This window comes from Bombina bombina, chromosome 2 (genome assembly GCF_027579735.1).
Source record: "Bombina bombina isolate aBomBom1 chromosome 2, aBomBom1.pri, whole genome shotgun sequence".
Taxonomy (NCBI): Eukaryota; Metazoa; Chordata; class Amphibia; order Anura; family Bombinatoridae; genus Bombina; species Bombina bombina.
The window spans coordinates 282,707,902-282,726,101 of NC_069500.1; positions in this window are offsets into that span (position 1 = coordinate 282,707,902).

An 18,200-nucleotide genomic window follows, 5' to 3' on the forward strand; every position below is an offset into this window, starting at 1 on the left:
CAGGTATGATGTGAATATTTTGAATACCAGCATTTAATGTATTTCCATTTTTACTGTTGGGGCTAACATTAGTTAACCTTTATATACAGTATAAATCTATATACATTTGAATGTACTTGGGAATATTTAACTCAATACTTCATGTTGAGTTGTTGCAGGCTTTCAACAAGTCAATTTCAACACTTATCTTTAAATTATAGATATTAACTGTAATTCATCTTGACTTAAACACTGTCAAGGTCCTTGTAGAACAGTTGTCATCTTTAAAACAACATTAACATATAAAATGAAGCAAATATTGTATAAATTATACAATATTCTGAATACACCATATCTAAAAACATGATAATAGGTATTCACAGATAAGATATAGGTCAAGATTACAAGTGTAGCGCAATTGACTGAGCAGGATGCGTTATCATTTGTGCAACCTCACGCAAAGAATAACACATAGGGGTAGATTTATCATACCGCGGGCGGACATGATTCGCCATAGCAAATTATGTCCACCCTTCATCACTAAATGCCGACAGCATACGCTGTCGGCATTTAACACTGCACAAGCATTTTTGGTGAAATGCTTGTGCAATTCCACCCCTTGCACATTCACGGCCAATTGGCCGCTAGCAGGGGGTGTCCATCATCCCGATTGTATCTGATTAGGACGATTGCAGTCTGCCACCTCAGAGGTGGCGGATGAGTTAAGGAGCAGCGGTCTTAAGAACGCTGCTTCTTAACTCCTGTTTCCAGCAAGCCGGAAGGCTCGTGCGGAATAAGCAGCATCCGTTGCTTAGTAAATCGGCCCCATAATCTGGTACAAGAGGATGGTTAAATATTTTAAACAGGGCATCTTAATGCTGCCAAAATGTTTTAAGGGGCCATATACTTTTACTGGTATGGGCCTGTTTGAGAGCAATCCAAAATAACTGTAAATTTAAAATGATAGGGAGGTTCCAGTGGGAGGAGCCACTACACGCACAGCAGCTGCGTGCTCCTTAGCCCTGGTGTGTAACATCCACGCCGACACGCCATTTTTTCCTTGGCCATGGGAACTTTGTTTTTCTTTGGTCTGGATCCTGCAGACGCTTAGACGTCGGCGTGTAGAATCTACTCCATGGCTAGAGGCCAGATTGCCGCGGCCACCTTCCAGTTGACCCCAAGGGGGGGGGAGAGGACAAGCTGCAGGTGTACAGGAGGTGGCAACAGCCTATATCGTACAGCCTGGGATGCAAGCCACTTCAGAGGGAAGTGGAGCGTTGCCAGGGAGACCCGATCTGTTGAACCATACCGGCTACAATACTTGTACTGCCCCTGTTCTGAAGCCTGCTTAAATTGAGGAACCAGTGAAAGCCTGCCTGTCAGGCCGACCTGGAAATGCAGAAGGGGAAGAGTAAGCTACCTTGAGATGACTAAGCAGTAAGTCCCTGATTCATTTCAGGGTGAAGGTAAGAAGAGAGGAGCTTTTATTTCTTTGATGTGTTGCTTGCTTAAAACATCTTGGTCCATTTGCTTGGGGCAGCAGTATAGTTTGGGGACTGTATCACAATCTCTGCCCTCTCATTGTTATACGGAGCAGTTCAGTTATATGTACATAATCCATTAATAGGATCTGTGATGCTGTAAACGCCATCAGTGGAAAATATATACTATATTTGGAAATCCAGTATGACTTCTGTGGGACACACTCACTGGTGAGTGGATGCCAAAGGTTTATCACTAACTCCAACATGCTATCAAAGGTTAATTAAGAAAAAGTGGGCATAAAGGAATATAAAAAGGACGGCCCTATATACATATCAGACTGTCCTCAACCCTAGTCTACCTAATTTTGGTTTCTTACCATGATGGGCTACGTGTTCATAGGCCCCAAAGATGCTTAAGGGTGGATGTACCTGGACTGCCTAACATAAAGGAAATTATTTATGTGGTACATGATACCTTTAATCAGGAGGCCATCTTTTTCTGAACTATGATTGAACCACTTGCTGTAACTATTGTGATGCGGCTGAATACCGCTATATGCTGGTGGAAATATATAACCAATGTGCACGTATAGAGGTTCTCTTTTAGAATATAATATCTCACACAGAGTTAACTAATACATATAAATAGAATGATATGTGATATTGTGTTGCTTATATGAAAGAAGTGCCTTTACAATCATATTACCCCTGTGATGTTAAATGATGAAATGCTAACAGACAACTTAAGGTATATTAGTTTGGGTTCAGCTTTGTAATTTAACCCATTACCTAGTAATAAAGTTACTATCCCTATAGGCATATTCATGCAATATACTTGTAATTGAGCTATATCCTGTATATTGAATAGCTAATAAACATAGATACTTTTGTGAGGGGGGATTAAACCCTACTTTGGGGAAAGTAAGGAAATCATCTGAAGGCCCTAGTTAGTTGAATGTGATACTCTCCTTGTATAAGGCCATATCCTATCTTCCTAAATATAATAGTGGTAAAAAAGAAAGCTAAAAATCCTCTTAGGAGGTATCTATATTCTAATTAGATAAACTATTAGGGGCCAAATATGGAGATTGAGGTTTTATCTGTGAGCTGGCTAAGCAGAAACTTTTGTGTATCTTAAAGCAAAAATGATATATTACATCGGCCTCAGATAACGGTAGATCTTAACTTTTTGGCAACAACCTTTGGCAATTTTACATTGCTTGAGTCTCAAACTAGAATACAGAGACTAGACTGGATAGACATATTCATACTCAGCTTTAGCTGGATTGCCTTACACTGGGAGTTTCTACTCCCATATACACTCCAGTTTTGGTTTTAGCACATACACAGGTTTTTTTTTTCTCAATCCAGGCACATAACACCCTCTTTTTTCACTTTTTTTTTTCTTCTTCTTTCTTCACATATCATTACCTAACTGTATAGTTTAGAGGCTCAACACACACACTTCTGTTTTTCTTTATGGAAAGATTTTTGTCACCCAAATTACACGCAATGCCAGTTAAAAGCAAGGATAAGAAGCCCAGGAATAGCTTGGAACCCAACTCTGAGGTCAGAATGGAGACTAGTAGTATTAATATTAACTAAGCTGACATAGCTGAGATATCAAAACAAGTTGTATTGACATTATTACCACAATTTGATCAAATTAAAAATAAGATATCCTCAATCTCCACTGATATGAAAATCTTTACAACTAGACTAGCCGAGGCTGAGTCTAGAATTTCGAATATTGAGGACTCCTCGATTAAGCATGATCAAATTATTCAGGAACACACAAACAAAATTTCTGAACTTAGTGATAAACTTGAAGACCTAGAAGATAGGTCACGTCGGAATAATTTAAAAGTGATTGGTCTTCCAGAGGGTCCTAATTATCAGGATTTGATATACTTTGCTGCTACAGTTTTACCTCAAATGCTCGGTATTAATATACAGGAGCATATAATATGTGTGGAAAGAGCCCATAGGATTTGTAGTCTAAAAAATGTGCAGTGGAATATCCCACAGAAAAGGCCTGTAATGATTAAATACTTAAACTTTCAGGATAAAATTAATATTTTGAGAGCATACAGGAAAATGCAAAATGTAGAAATTGATCATAATGAAATACTTCTGTTTCAAGATTTCTCAGCGCAGACAGCTGCAAAGCGTAAAGAAATGGCTCCATTCTGTACCTCACTGATTAACTTTGGACTCTCTGCAAGACCAATCTATCCGGCTAAAATTAAAGTCTTTCTTGAAAAGGAAATAATTACATTAGGAAACCCACAAGACGCCAAGGTATTCACAGATAAACACAAAACCGATAGGTGAGTTGAACTTAATCTCCTTACTTTTATAGGGATTATTTTTTCTTTCGATTTATGATGAGATGTATATATATATATATATATATATATATATATATGCTATTGTCATACACATACTGTATGTCTTTAGGAGGTGCTAAGCCAAAGGTTCTAGGGTTGTTATTTCTTTTCTTTTTCTTTTATCATTTTTCTATCTATCTATCTTTCGGACAGATTACGAGTTTTGCTTTAGAGGCTATGCGGTGCTAACGAGCAGTTTTCACTCACCACTCACTTTCCTACAGCGCTGGTATTACAGGTTTTTACAAACCCGTCGTTAAAAGAAAAGAAGTGAGCGTTGAGCAAAATTTTGCTCATTACCGCACTCCAATACCAGCACTGTTTAAGTCAGCGGTGAGCTGGCAGTACGTGCTCGTGCACGATTTCCCCATAGGAATCAACAGGGAGAGCCGGCTGAGAAAAAGTCTAACACCTGCAAAAAAGCAGCGTAAAACTCAGTAATGCAGCCCTATTGATTCCTATAGGGAAATAAAATGTATGTCTACACCTAACACCCTAACATGAACCCCGAGTCTAAACACCCCTAATCGTACACTTATTAACCCCTAATCTGCTGCCCTCGACATCGCCAACACCTGCATTATATTTATTAATCCCTAATCTGCCGCTCCGGACACCGCCGCCACCTACATTATACTTATGAACCCCTAATCTGCTGCCCCCAACATCACCGCAACCTACATTATATTTATTAACCCCTAATCTGCCGCCCCCAATGTCGCCGCCACCTACCTACACTTATTATCCCCTAATCTGCCACCCTCAATGTCGCCGCCACTATAATAAAAATATTAACCCCTAAACCACCGCACTCCGCCTGCAAACATTAGTTAAATATTATTAACCGCTAATCTGCCGCCCCCAACATTGTTGCCTCTATACAAAATGTATTAACCCCAAAACCTAAGTCTAACCCTAACTCTAACACCCCCTAATTGAAATATAATTAAAATAAATCTAAATACAATTTCTATAATTAACTACATTACTCCTATTTAAAACTAAATACTTACCTATAAAATAAACCCTAAGCTAGCTACAAAATAACTAATAGTTACATTGTAGCTATCTTAGGGTTTATTTTTATTTTACAGGTAAGTTTGTATTTATTTTAACTAGGTACAATAGTTATTAAATAGCTATTAACTATTTAATAACTACCTAGCTAAAATTAATACAAAAGTACCTGTAAAATAAAACCTAACCTAAGTTACAATAACACTTAACACTACACTACAATTAAATAAATGAACTAAATTAAATACAATTACCTAAATTAAATTATCTAAAGTACAAAAAAACAACAACACTAAATTACAGAAAATAATAAACAAATTACAGATATTTAAACTAATTATACCTAACCTAATAGCCCTATCAAAATAAAAAAAGCCCCCCCCAAATAAAAAAACCCTAACCTAAACTAAACTACCAATAGCCCTTAAAAGGGCCTTTTGCGGGGCATTGCCCCAAAGTAATCAGCTCTTTTACTTGTAAAAAAATACAAACAACCCCCCAACAGTAAAACCCAACACCCACACAAACAACCCCCCAAATAAAATACTATCTCCCCATAAGCTCCCCATTGCCCTGAAAAGGGCATTTGGATGGGCATTGCCCTTAAAAGGGCAGTTAGCTCTTTTGCAGGCCCAAACCCTAACCTAAAAATAAAACCCACCCAATACACCCTTAAAAAAACCTAACACTAACCCCCTGAAGATCGACTTACAGTTCTGAAGACCGGACATCCATCCTCAAGGAAGCAGCAGAAGTCTTCATCCAACCGGGCCGAAGTCCTCAACGAAACCGGGAGAAGTCTTCATCCAAGCCAGATGGCATTTTCTATCTTCATCCATCCGACGCGGAGCGGCTCCATCTTCAAGACATCCGACCCGGAGCATCCTCTTCTTCTGATGACTAATGAAGGTTCCTTTAAGTGACGTCATCCAAGATGGGATTCGTAAATTCGGAAGTTCGGTATGTGTTAGGTGGGATGTGCTGTGTATTAGACTAGTATTATGTACTGTAATATTAGGTGTAACCCATATGATATAGTGATATGACCTAATATATAGTACAATACTAGTGTAATTGTGATTAGTCCATGGCCATCCGAAATGTTACGAATAAATCCAAACTAATTTGGATTTATTTGTTAGATTCGGTGCTACGGTATTTAGTTTTAAATAGGAATAATGTAGTTAATTATAGAAATTTTATTTAGATTTATTTAAATTATATTTAAGTTAGGGGGTGTTAGAGTTAGGTTTAGGGGTTAATACATTTAGTATAGTGGCAGCGACGTTGGGGGCGGCAGATTAGGGGTTAATAAATGTAGGTAGGTGGCGGTGATGTTAGGGACGGCAGATTAGGGGTTAATAATATTTAACTAATGTTTTAAAGGCGGGAGTGTGGCAGTTTAGGGGTTAATATGTTTATTATAGTGGCGATTAGGGGTTAATAAGTGTAGGTAGGTGGCGGCGACATTGGGGACGGCAGATTAGGGGTTAATAAATATAATGTAGGTGGCGGCGATGTTGGGGGCAGCAGATTAGGGGTTCATAAATATAATGTAGGTGGCGGCGGTGTCCGAAGCAGCAGATTAGGGGTTAAAAATGTTATTATAGTTTTTGCGATGCGGGAGGGCCTCGGTTTAGGGGTTAATGGGTAGTGTATGAGTGTTAGTGTACTTTTTAGCACTTTAGTTATGAGTTTTATGTTACGGCGTTGTACCATAAAACTCTTAACTACTGACTTTTAAATGCATTAGGACTCTTGACAGGGTAGGGTGCACCGCTCACTTTTTGGCCTCCCAGGACAAACTCGTAATACCTGTGCTATGGAAGTCCCATAGAAAAAAGACTTTACAAAGTTTACGTAAGTTGTTTTGCGGTAAGGCCAAAAAAGTGTGCGGTAAACCTATACCTGCAAGACTCGTAATAGCAGCGGGCGTAAAAAAGCAGCGTTAGGACCTCTTAACACTGCTTTTTTACCTTAACACACAACTCGCAATATAGCCATTTCTTTCTTAAGTATCTTGGGGGTAGAGTAGATTTTTTTTTTTTTTTTTTATCTTTCTATATCCTCATATCCCGGGTTGTACCTGGTAATATTTTGAAATGACCAATTTAAAGCTTGTATCTTGGAATGTTGGAGGGATTACGAATCTGATGAAAAGGAAACAGATATTAGACCAACTTAAGAAAAGCAAAGTGGACATAGCTCTCCTTCAAGAGACCCATTTGTCAGAAGTTGAAGTAGAAAGCTAAAAAATAATTGGGTAGGGGAAGTTATCGCAACGCCCTGCTCCTCACGTAAATGGGGTGTAGCAATTCTGTTCAGACGAGGCTTAGAATACCAAATTACATTTCAAGTGTTAGATCCTAGGGAGCACTATGTAATATTAAAAATCATATGTGGAAAGTGTTTATTTACCATAGGTAATGTCTATGGACCCAACAAAACTGACGAACATTTCTGGGCACAATTGAAGGAAAGACTAATTGAATATGCAAACTCAAACTTAATTGTTGTAGGTGACTTCAATATGGTTTTTAATAATATAGATAGACTGCAAACAACGAATAACTATGGGGATAGAACATGTAAAAAAGCTTTTAGAATACTTAAAACCTTCTGTAGTACCCTAAGGATTTAAGATGTATGGCGATTCTATAACCCTAATAATCATGCCTTCTCATGTGAATCTAAACAATACAAATCTTTCTCCTGTATTGATTTTTTTTTTAGTATCAGATAAGATCTTTGGGCTTAATTTAAAAGCGCAGATTGGGGATTTTACTATCTCAGATCACGCACCTATATCATTGGATTTAAAAAAACGGCTTGTTGCTATTTGGCATGAATATGTTTTTCAAAATGAGTCATACTCTCACAAATCAGAGATATTTTGGGAAACGGCCAAAGCTGTTATTAGAGGGGAAATTAAGAAATACTCTATCAGACTGAGGAAGAAATACTATGCTAAGGAACTTCAGCTATCAATTTATCTAAAAAATACATATAATTCTTATATAAATGTGCCCAATCAAGTGAATTGGAAGAGATATATTAAAGCCAAGCATGAATGGGAAATTATTAATACACCGAAAATAGCAATCCAGGAACTCAGATTCAGAGCCAAATTTTATTAGCTACTGGTACAAAATGATATTAACTAATAGTGGTGAGCTCAATGTATTAGACATAGGTTTAAAATGGCGGTCTGTCTCTGGGGTAAAAGATGTAGCTATGGTGAAGCGCAGTATTGTAAACATAGAGAATGCTACCCTCTCTGCAGCATGGCGAGAGTCCCATTTTAAATTGATCAACATGGCATATCTACCTCCTTCTCGAATAAATAAATGGTACCCCCTGCTGAATAACTTATGCCCTCGGTGTTGCTCACTTGAGGCCGACCTGGTCCACATGTTTTGGAGCTGCCCCAAAATACAACAATTTTGGCTACGTATTCAGTTTTGGCTGAGGAAAGTGACAAGAGCTAATATCATGATGGAGATAAATCATATCTTTTTTTTATTTAATAAAGAGGACGAATGTGATAATTATATGTCTTTATAAATACAACTATCCTGATAGGGAGATATCTTATTCTTAAGAACTGGAAGAATAAAAGGGAACCAATTATCAATAATTTAACCTTTCTCTTACAATCTCAGTATATAATTGAACAGTTTGATAGTTCCAATAGCACAGAAGCTTGGCAGGACAAGTTTAGTAAAAAGTGGCAGGACTTTCTTAAATTATACAGGGATAGCTCCCAGAGGCAACTCATGACCCCGTTTCAAAATTTAGGGCTCATTGACTAAGGAGGATACTGTATGAGATGGTCTCTAAAATTATAACTAATTTTGGACTTCTCCTTTTTTTTCCCCTGTTCCCCCCGCTCTCCCTCCACATACCAAGTTTTTTTCCAATCTAACTTTATTCTAAGAACAGTAACTACTCTTACCATTTACATAACATATATATGGTTTTTCTACCTTCTCTTCTCTTTTCTTCTGTATTTGCTCTTTCTCTTAAATTGAAAAAAAGGGGTCACAATATATGTCCAGAATAATTTATTTTCTGTCATGAATGTATTTATATGTATGGAATATGGGAAAATTACCCTATATTGTTCTTTTTTATTTTATTTTCCTTTTGATTAGTCATATATGAATATACTGTATACTTTGTATCTTTGCTCTTTGATGTATTTTTTTCTGGACAAATATACAAGTTCAATAATATGTTTTATGATATATTACCCAAATAAAAATTTATTTTGAAAAAACAAACAAACATTGTAAATGTAGCTCTTTTTAAGACCTGAAGTAAACCCTTATTATTTATTGTTTAGCGCAGAACTATATGAAAAACTCCTCTGCTTTCACACCATCATCTTAGTGTACCCTCGTCTTAGTGCTTGACTTATATCTAACATAAATATTACTGTGATCCCCATAGAAGTTTATTATGTGAGATTTAGAGCATGAAATCCAATTTTTTTCTTTCATGATTCAGATGCAATTTTAAGCAACTTTATAATTTACTCCTATTTTTCTTTGTTCTCTTGGGGGCATATTTATCAAGGTCTGGCGGACCTGATCCGACACTGCGGATCAGGTCCGCCAGACCTCGCTGAATACGGCGAGCAATACGCTCGCCGTATTCTGCATTGCACCAGCAGCTCACAAGAGCTGCTGATGCAACGCCGCCCCCTGCAGACTCGCGGCCAATGGGCCACCAGCAGGGGGTGTCAATCAACCCGATCGTACTCGATCAGGTTGTATTGTGGCGATGTGTGTCCGCCTGCTCAGAGCAGGTGGACAGGTTATGGAGCAGCGGTCTTTGTGACCGCTGCTTCATAACTGCTGTTTCTGGCGAGTCTCAAGACTCGCCAGAAACAGGGGCCATCAAGCTCCATACGGAGCTTGTTAAATAGAGCCCTTGGTATTCTTAGGAGCCGGACCATTTTTGGTCAATCACCCTGGGTAGCGCTTGCTAATGGTGGCTACATTTAGAATGAAGAAAAATTGATAATAGGAGTAAATTATAAAGTTGCTTAAAATTGCATGCTCTATCTGAATCAAAAATGTGAGTTTCATTTCGCTTTAACTATCACACAATCAATAATAAATAAGTTTGGAGTTGGATTATGTGGACAAAAATATAACTATAAAATAGCTATTGATTGCGCTTGATCAATGCTAACTCACAATAGCTCTAATATATTTGTGTTCCACTTGTAATCTAGGTCGTACAATTTCAAGAAGTGCACAGATATTTATAAATTAGTATCATAAATATAAACGTTGCCTTTCAGATTTTAAATTCAACATAACATATCCTGAAACCAAAAACTGCTTGTAATACTTTCCTAATCCACTGCAAAGAGAGGCATCATACTAAAGATCAGTATTATAAACTGTAGAGGGAAATAACACGATCATTATGTTCTCTCTCAAAACAGACTAAACTCAAACCATAATGGCTGGCTTTAAAAAAATAATATGCTTTTGTTTTATATAAGCTGAAGGATATACTATACAAGTAAACATATTTACATTATCCGTTACAGGTATATGTAAACATATAAAGCATAGGGGAGATTCAAATGTTTTTGCAATTTTGAACTCCTTTGCTAATCAATACTGTAATAGGATTGTGTCATAATTATTTTAAAGGGTCATAAAAAAAAGTGAGATTAAAATTAACCTAAAATAAAAGTATGCTGTCTGCGAACCCTAAAAAGGTTCTATAAATAGGGTGACCATATTGCCGCTTTAAGAAGGAACACATATGAAAAATACATATGTGAGGGTTCTTATACAAAACCATTTCTTTAAACAGCCCTGAAAACAGCCCTGACATATGTATTTTTCATATGTGTCCCTTTTTAAAGCGGCAATATGGTCAGCCTATCTATAAATGTCTGCAGATATGTTCCCATGCAATGGGGCCGAATATCTTAAGACCGCTGCTCCTTAACTGATCCGCTGCTTCTGAGGCTGTGGACATCAATCTGCCTGATCGTGTATGATTGGGTTGATTGACATCAGCCTGTGCTTCCTCAGAGATATATATATATATATATATATATATATATATATATATATATATATATATATATATATATATATATATATATATATATATATATATATATATATATATATATATATATATATATATATATATATAAGTATATATGTGTGTATTTAAATGAATATAGTGTATTTATCAGTGTTTATTTTTTTATTTTAATTTACTTTTTTTTTTATAATTTTTTATTGAGGTTGTTAAAAAAAAAAAAAAAAAAATACAACATATAAGAATTCTTATAGTACAAAAGTAAAGAAAGAATTGTAGTGTTACAATAGACACCAGCACACATGAATTCTACATACTGGATTACAAAAGATAGATATCTAGAACCTCCATTTTAAAAACATTTTCTCAACAAGTTTCCTCATTTAACATAAAAGGTAACTCTTGTACCCAATGACACTTATCTAGTATAGAAGAGGAAAATTGGCATTAGGTATGTTCACTCTTGGACGTTTTTTGTTTTTGTTTGTTTTAACGGACTAGTAACTGATATATTAAATGTTTTAATAATAAATGCGGTGATTATATAGCTCAGTGATAAATTTAGAGTATAGTCTTACATTATGAAAATAACAGTCTAAGACATACTGATAGAATATATAGTTATTATACAGTTTTTGCTTAATAGCTGTGGAACATGTCTTAATACACAGAATGAGTCAGTAGTGTAAAATAGAATTTGCATGATCTGTGGCTAATAACAATGGTAACAAAAAAAATGTTTAAGGTACAAATGCCTGTGATACAGTATGAATGATAACAACTCCTATTGCTGACATTGAAATCTCTTTCTTTTCCTTCAAAATATGAGAGAGAATGATTTAGGTATTTTAGTATTTTAATCTTCCCCAAAATGTGTAGGGTAACTCTTGTTCCCGTAGTAGTGTTAGAGATGTGGGGGAGTAAGGTTAGAACCTAAAAGGAGGAAGTCTGTATAGTGTTAAGAGAGTACCCATAAGATAGTGGCCCACGATGTAGCTATATATATATAATTCAAATGGGAGCCTGCTAGTCATAGAAAACTTATCTAAGAATTCCCATAATACTCTATTGCTCTATCTTAAAGATAATACAGATCAGCCAAACCCAAGTGAACTTTGAGTAAAGTAAAATAGATTCAGAATATCAAACATACTGAGAGGTAGAAGGTAAAAGAGGTGACTGCATAATAATCAGCACATATAACCTAACCGTGGAGATCCATCTATCAAATTGAATGCTGCTAGTAGCTGCTTGCAGCCATAAGTTATAGATAAGGAGGTAAACGTATAGAAAAGGGAATGTCTACCAAAGTCTAAGAAATAAACCTCTACCATATGCACGTCCCAAATTTGAATATTCGCCATTACAATAATCATGTATATATCTGGAACTTGTTAATGATAGCATAAATAGTAATGGGTTATAACTCGCTAACATAAGAACAATAATGTGTCTATCATACAGTGTGAACTATTACAAGAACACTTCTCTGAAATATGGCAATAGTCCGTATCTAAGGGAAATGATAATGCCTAACACTGAAAGGCATCAATATACCAATTTAGCCAATCTCTTAGCCAACACCAGTTCTTTTGGGAGGGCTAGCTGCGAGATGAATCTGCTTAGTTTGGGCACCGTCCAATCAAAATGCCGGTCCAACGGCTAAGTTAAATGTGATCCCCAGTAGCGCATGGCTCCAACGAGGGAAGCAGGATAGCGTTTCTCTCACCGTTAAAGCAGGTATTGCAAGTAGGCAGTCAGCAGTGACAGAAGGGGCAGCATTTCCAATAGGCATCTTCTCTTTGCGCAGGGCCCTGAGGAGGACAATGTTTCATTCAGCTGTCGATCCCCATGACTCCCGCACACATTTTGGGCAATATCTCCAATGCAAACCTTCTCTCTTTTGTGTATGAGCTTGTCTTCCTGGAATGAAGGTGCCCTCCTTGTATAGGTAAGATGGCGTCTCACTCTACTCCTGCTCTGGAAGTATTACACTGTGTTGTCGTAATCTTGACAAGACATGAGAGGCTTTCAATCTTAGCATCTATCTTTAGCTCAAACTCCTCTAAACATTTTTGTATAGCTGAATAGACTTCCTCCTGGATTACAGCCATAGGGGGGTAGTTATCAAGCCTTCAACCTCAAATACGCTGGAATTCCGCAGCGTATTTGTGGCGAGGCTGATACGCCTTAGTTATCAAAGGCTCGAGACCGGCAAAAGTAGAATTTTGTGACGTAAGCATCGATCCGCCGGACTCCGTCCGACACAGATCGATTCTTACGTCACTCCAGATGTTCCGCACACAAGTGCGGCACATTCTCACTACTTTTGCTAGTTATCAAAAAACTAGCAAGTACGCTCGGCACTTTTACGGCCCAGCGTACCTTGTTTTCAATCCGCCACCCCTGGAGGCGGCGGATCCCATAGGAATCAATGGGAGTCTGACCATAGCGAAAGTACAAGTTCGCTGCTGACAGACATCCCATTCATTCCTATGGGAGCTGTCTACACCTAACACCCTAACATGTACCCCGAGTCTAAACACCGCTAATTTGACCCCCCCTACACCGCCCCAACTAAATAAAGTTATTACCCCCTAAACCGCCGCTCCCGGAGCCCACCGCAAGCTACTCTATACATATTAACCCCTAAACCGCCGCTCCCGGAGCCCACCGCAACTATAATAAATGTATTAACCCCTAAACCGCCGCTCCCTGAACCCGCCGCAACCTATATAAAAATGTATTAACCCCTATCCTGCCCCCCCTACAACGTCGCCACCTATAATAAATTTATTAACCCCTATCCTGCCCCCCACTACGCCGCCGCCACTGTAATAAAATTATTAACCCCTAAACCTAAGTCTAACCCTAACCCTAACGCCCCCCTAACTTAAATATTAATTAAATAAATCTAAATAAATTAACTCTTATTAACTAAATGAATCCTATTTAAAACTAAATACTTACCTTTAAAATAAACCCTAATATAGCTACAATATAAATAATAATTATATTCTAGCTATCTTAGGATTTATATTTATTTTACAGGTAACTTTCAATTTATTTTAACCATGTACAATAACTATTAAATAGCTTACCTAGCTAAAATAAAGAGAAATGTACCTGTGAAATAAATCCTAACCTAAGTTACAATTACACCTAACACTACACTATACTTTAATAAATTATTCCTATTTAAAAATAAATACTTACCTGTAAAATAAACCCTAAGATAGCTACAATATAATTAATAATTATATTATAGCTATCTTAGGATTTATATTTATTTTACAGGTAACTTTGTATTTATTTTAGCTAGTTAGAATAGTTATTAAATAGTTATTAACTATTTAATAACTACCTAGCTAAAAGAAATACAAAATTACCTTAAAATAAATCCTAACCTAAGTTACAATTAAACCTAATACTACACTATCATTAAATTAACTAAATAAACTACCTACAAATAACTACAATTAAATACAATTACATAAACTAACTAAAGTACAAAAAATAAAAAAAGCTAAGTTACAAAAAATAAAAAAATAAGTTACAAACATGTTAAAAATATTACAACAATTTTAAGCTACTTACACCTAATCTAAGCCCCCTAATAAAATAACAAACCCCCCAAAATAAAAAATAATCCCTACCCTATTCTAAATTAAATAAATTTCAAAGCTCTTTTACCTTACCAGCCCTTAAAAGGGCCATTTGTGGGGGCATGCCCCAAAAAGTTCAGCTCTTTTGCCTGTAAAAGAAAAATACAACCCCCCCAACATTAAAACCCACCACCCACATACCCCTAATCTAACCCAAACCCCCCTTACAAAAACCTAACACTAATCCCCTGAAGATCATCCTACCTTGAGTCATCTTCACTCAGCCGAGCCACCGATGGAACTGAAGAGGACATCCGGAGCGGAAGAAGTTAATCCTCCAAGCGGCGCTGAATAAATCTTCCATCCGATGAAGTCATCATCCAGGCGGCGCTGAAGAAGTCTTTGATCCGGCCGATGTCATCTTCAAAGAGGCGCTGAAGAGGTCTTCTATCCGGGCGAAGTCATCTTCCAAGCCGGGTCTTGAATCTTCCTTCCGCCGATGCGGAACCACCTTCTTCACCGACGGACTACGACGAATGACGGCTCCTTTAAGGGACGTCATCCAAGATGGCGTCCCCTCAATTCCGATTGGCTGATAGGATTCTATCAGCCAATCGGAATTAAGGTAGGAAAAATCTGATTGGCTGATGGAATCAGCCAATCAGATTGAGCTCGCATTCTATTGGCTGTTCCGATCAGCCAATAGAATGCGAGCTCAATCTGATTGGCTGATTGGATCAGCCAATCGGATTGAACTTGAATCTGATTGGCTGATTCCATCAGCCAATCAGATTTTCCTACCTTAATTCCGATTGGCTGATAGAATCCTATCAGCCAATCGGAATTGAGGGGACGCCATCTTGGATGACGTCCCTTAAAGGAGCCGTCATTTGTCGTAGTCCGTCGGTGAAGAAGGTGGTTCCGCGTCGGCGGAAGGAAGATTCAAGACCCGGCTTGGAAGATGACTTCGCCCGGATAGAAGACCTCTTCAGCGCCACTTTGAAGATGACATCGGCCGGATCGAAGACTTTTCTTCAGCGCCGCCTGGATGATGACTTCATCGGATGGAAGATTTCTTCAGCGCCGCTTGGAGGATTAACTTCTTCCGCTCCTGATGTCCTCTTCAGTTCCATCGGTGGCTCGGCTGAGTGAAGACGACTCAAGGTAGGATGATCTTCAGGGGATTAGTGTTAGGTTTTTGTAAGGGGGGTTTGGGTTAGATTAGGGGTATGTGGGTGGTGGGTTTTAATGTTGGGGGGGGGGTTGTATTTTTCTTTTACAGGCAAAAGAGCTGTTTTCTTTGGGGCATGCCCCCACAAATGGCCCTTTTAAGGGCTGGTAAGGTAAAAGAGCTTTGAAATTTATTTAATTTAGAATAGGGTAGGGCATTTTTTTATTTTGGGGGGGTTTGTTATTTTATTAGGGGGCTTAGATTAGGTGTAAGTAGCTTAAAATTGTTGTAATATTTTTAACATGTTTGTAACTTATTTTTTTATTTTTTGTAACTTAGCTTTTTTTATTTTTTGTACTTTAGTTAGTTTATGTAATTGTATTTAATTGTAGTTATTTGTAGGTAGTTTATTTAATTAATTTAATGATAGTGTAGTATTAGGTTTAATTGTAACTTAAGTTAGGATTTGTTTTACAGGTAATTTTGTATTTCTTTTAGCTAGGTAGTTATTAAATAGTTAATAACTATTTAATAACTATTCTAACTAGCTAAAATAAATACAAAGTTACCTGTAAAATAAATATAAATCCTAAGATAGCTAGAATATAATTATTATTTATATTGTAGCTATATTAGGGTTTATTTTAAAGGTAAGTATTTAGTTTTAAATAGGATTCATTTAGTTAATAAGAGTTAATTTATTTAGATTTATTTAATTAATATTTAAGTTAGGGGGGCGTTAGGGTTAGGGTTAGACTTAGGTTTAGGGGTTAATAATTTTATTACAGTGGCGGCGGCGTAGTGGGGGGCAGGATAGGGGTTAATAAATTTATTATAGGTGGCGACGGTGTAGGGGGGGCAGATTAGGGGTTAATAAATTTATTATAGGTGGCGACGGTGTAGGGGGGGCAGGATAGGGGTTAATAGGTTTAATATAGGTTGCGGCGGGTTCATGGAGCGGCGGTTTAGGGGTTAAACTATTTATTTAGTTGCGGAGAGGTGCGGGATCAGCAGGATAGGGGTTAATAATTTTATAATAGAGGGCGACGGTGTAGGAGGGGCAGGATAGGGGTTACTAGGTATACTGTAGGTGGCAGCGGTGTCCGGGAGCGGCGGTTTAGGGGTTAATACATTTATAAGAGTTGCGGCGGGGTCTAGGAGCGGCGGTTTAGGGGTTAGTAACTTTATTTAGTTGCGGGGGGCTCCGGGGGCGCCGGTATAGGCTGTAGAACAGTGCAGTTTAGTGTGAGTGCATAGTGACAGGCTAGCAATAAAGCTGGGAAAAAGCCGAAGGGCAGCGAGATCGGATGAGTGATAACTGTCACAGTCCGCTGCTCATCGCCCCGTGGCTTTTTGACAGCTTTATTTCATAACTTTGGCGTATTTTTTCAGGTCCGCGGCGGCGAAGTTAGGCGAGCTTAGGCGGGCGTATTGGGCCGGCGAAGTCAGAAAAGTAGACGGCTTGATAACTACCCCCCATAGTGAGGCTGCACTACCCGGGTTACGGGGGGGGTGTTAGGATCCTTATATGTAGGCCACCGTCTACTATCGTAACGGTCCGGATCTAGACTGGACAGTCATACATACAGCAGACATTAGCCTTGATCTTCTCAGTGTAAGATAATAAACCAGAATATGTAGTTAATTAGTATGGATGCTGCCAAAATCCATAGATAATCGGCGGATTGTTATGGTCTCATCTCCAGTCTTAGATATTGCAACCATGTTTGATCACTGCCCGGACACGTCCCCCTTAAGTCTCTAACACATATAATACCAAATCAGCAAAAAGAAGCTTAGTCAGATAGAGGCCAGAATCAGTAATAAGAATCACAAGAGAACATAAGTCAGAACATAAGTCAGTTCGGGAAAATCTCAAGTAATTTAGCTATAAAAATTGAGCAATTTCAAGCCTTCAAAACTTTAAATGCACCATGCTGACTTCTCAAGGCTAACTCTGCTACATATCTATCCCTAATTGGATTTATCAGATAACAACTGCAAACAATGCCCTTTATACTACATTTATAACAGTGGCTAGCTTTGTTGTCTGTTAACTAAAGCCCAGATTGGCTCATCCGAATAAGGCAAATGGTGGGTGGAGTTTGGCTATTGAAAAACAACTGCAGTAAAAATGATTATTGTTAGTTTGTTTGAAAAAGTTTGACTTGGCTGATAATTCATTCTATAACAACACAACATAAATGTATTATAATTCAAAGGTGTTTACATTTTAACTGCCAATATATTGTCATTTCTCACAAACAAGAAAAGCCAATACAGTTTATTTTGTACCTTTTTTGTCATCATAAGAAACAAACTCTAACAAAGCCTTAATAGAAGCATTACACCCTTTTCATACTAATATGGATAAATATCAGGTAGAAACAGTTTAATTTTCCGGTTGTCAACTCCATAACCATCACAGGAGATAAATATCTTCTGGACACTCTTTTTAATTTTAATCCGCACCAGA